This window comes from Triticum dicoccoides, chromosome 6A (genome assembly GCF_002162155.2).
Source record: "Triticum dicoccoides isolate Atlit2015 ecotype Zavitan chromosome 6A, WEW_v2.0, whole genome shotgun sequence".
NCBI classification, from domain to species: Eukaryota; Viridiplantae; Streptophyta; class Magnoliopsida; order Poales; family Poaceae; genus Triticum; species Triticum dicoccoides.
Genome location: NC_041390.1, coordinates 169,617,459 through 169,620,693, shown reverse-complemented (window position 1 = coordinate 169,620,693; position 3,235 = coordinate 169,617,459).

Here is a 3,235-nt window from a genome sequence, read left to right as displayed (position 1 = left end):
GAAAACATTGAGCCCGGGATTGTCTTCATCCACGTCTTTGCTAAGATGATCAGTTGTTTCAATGTATTTTGAGCAGAATGCCAATGCTACTATAACAATGTAGGCCTTTGCAATGAAACCCTCAGGTCTAGCTCTGTTCCTAACATAGCCCTTGAAAGTGCCTAGCCGCCTTTCTATAGGGTACATCCGGCCATACTGGACTGGACCTCTAAGTAGTGCCTCATCAGGCAGATGAACTGCCAAATGCACCATCACATCAAAGAAGGCTGGAGGATATATCTTCTCAAGGTCGCATAGGATAGTTGGTATCTTGTCTCTAAGACGCTCCAAAGCATCTATCCTGATATTTCTACTGCAGAGTTCCCTGAAGAAGTGTCCCAACTCTGGAACTGCTCTGTATAAGTCAGGGTGGCCCTATCCTCTAAGGATAACAGGTAAAACCCTTTGAAGTAGGACGTGGCAGTCATGAGTTTTTAGCCCTTGTACCTTGTCTCCATCTGCACTGACTCGCCTTTCAGGGTTGGAAGCAAATCCATGTTGGATTCTCACACGTGACATGAACTTGCAGAATTCTTTTCTTTTTACCTTGTCCAAGACGTACGCAGCTGGTGCCATATCCCGTGGTTTACCTTCATCTTGCACCTGCAAATCCCGTCTGATACCCAGGTGTGTCAAATCAATCCTAGATTTTAAGGTATCTTTCGTCTTGCCTTCAATATTAAGAAGTTTGCCTATAATGTTGTCACATATATTTTTCTCGATGTGCATCACATCAAGATTATGCCGCAGATCCAAATCTTTCCAATACTCCAAGTCCCACAAAGTGGACCTGCGGGTAAATAATAATCTCTCTTCTTCCCTGCCACACTTCCTTTTCCTGCTACGATTATCAGGATGGTTTCCTGTTGTAATATGCCTGACCATCTGTAATTCCACTTGCAACTCATCGGCGGTGATCCTCTTTGGCGCATCACAGTTTTCATGCTTTGCATTGAACACATGTCTTCGGTATTTTCTAGGATGCGAACTGTCCTTGGCAAGGAAACGGCGGTGTCCAATGTAATAGATCTTGCTAAGTATTGTGTATGATAGCGGATTCCTGTCACAGCGAACACATGCATTGTAACCATGTGTCGTTCGCCCTGACATAGTGCCCAAATCCGGATAATCATGGATGCACCAAATTATAGCAACACGCGGAAAGAAATCAACTGGTGGGCTGCTATATAGCTCTCCAGTGAGAACACCCCTCCATAGATTTTGAAGTTCCTCCACAAGAGGCTCCATGAACAAATCAAAATCCTTTCCAGGACTTTTTGGACCTGGGATGAGCAAGGCCATCATGTAGTTTGATTCTTTGGTTCATACATTTGGAGGCATGTTGTAAGGGATAACAAGCACTAGCCAAATGCTTTATGTGGCGCTCTGGTGGCCAAATGGGTTAAATCCATCTGAAGCTAAGCCAAGTCTAATGTTTCTCGGGTCAGCAGCAAACTTTTTGTGCTTCTGATTGAAGCTTTTCCACTCACTACAATGTGATGGATGGCACATTACATTCTGATCTCTCTACTCCTGGTTCCTAGAATGCCACAGTACATCCTCTCTTATTTCAGCATCATGAAACAACCTTTGCATCCTGGTGTAATTGTAAAATGTCTCAGAACATTATGAGGAATCCTCTTCACAGCATCGCCATCTTTCCATCTTGATGATCTGCATTTCGGGCATTCACTTAAGTTGGCATAATCCTTCCGGAACAGAACACAATTATTCTTACAAACATGGATCATATCATATCCAATTCCAACTTCACGAAGGAAATTCTTCATTTTACTGTAGGTGTGTGGCAGCTTCGACACATCTGGAAAAGCTTTGCGGAAAGCAGCCAACATCACATCGAATGATTTGTTGGTCATACGCTCAGATGTCTTCACCTGAAGAAAGGTGACCATAGCTGAGAATACTGGGAGTTTATTTCCTGGGGTGACAGCCACGTTGCATTGTTCCAACATCGGGCCCACCGTTTTTCTTCTGCAGGTGGAAGTTCATGGAATGCATGAGCATTTCGTAGCATTGTTTCAATGTTGGTCAAACTCACTAGCTCCGCCACCACCTCCTCCTCCTCCTCTTCCACCTGAGCATCAGGCAGATCAAGATGGTGATCTGCAGCTTCCACATAGTCAATAACATCGACGTTCACAACTTCACCATGATGAACCCACCTAGTATATGTGACCGACATCCCACACAAGTGTAGATGATTTTGCAAGTCGACTGAGGTCTTGTAACTGAATTCATACAACTGCTACACGGGCAGAGCACTTCTGATTTTGGAACACCGTACTCAGCTCTGACAAAGTTCATGAAGTTTTCAACCCCCTCGACATATGCAGTGGAGAATGTTTGAGCAGAAGTTATCCAAGTCCTGTCCATCTGTTAGACATGCAAATTAGTTCTTCTACTAGATATTATAGGAAAAACATATATGCTTTTTTATGAAGTCTAGAAGAAAATACCTAGGTCGATGTCTAAAGCTATGGAAAGATATTTGGACTGGCAGATCTAAGTAACAAAATATATGTAAAGCTAATTCAGCAAACAGATTTGAGTGCTAAATTATGGTAGGCTATTTCAGCAGTCAATGAGGCCGAGCACACAACCATCGAACTATCGAAGGCCATCGCAGCAACAAAGATCAAGTATAAAATGGTGTAGAGCTATTTCACCTAACAGATTGGCTACAAGACCATGGCAATCTATGTCACAATAAATATATGGCAGGATATTTTAGCAACTAATCAGCCTTGGCATGCCATCTCAGCTAAGCAGATTGAGTGCAGAACAGGGCAAGGAAGCTTCTTAAGCAGAGTATATTGACTGTAAACTACTTCGGCAAATAGTGAGATTAACAGCGTCTATCAGCTAACATTCAGCGCTACACCGACATGCACGGGGCCTCAATCTAGTATGCGCGTACCGTGGGAGAAGCTGACCGCCGTGCGTCTCCACATGAACGTCGCCAGCGGTGGCAACGCTGACTGCCGTGCGCCTCCACAAGAACGTCGCCAACGGTGGCGGCGCGTCTAGAGGATGACAGTCTATGAGAGCGTATTGTGGGAGCGAGAGGACCACCGTGCATCCCCTCGACGAATCGTGGCGCTGACGTATCGGCGTGGCGGGGAGGGCGGCTTTGGCGGAGCGAATGGAGTGGAGGGGGACGGGTGGGAGGGGGGTT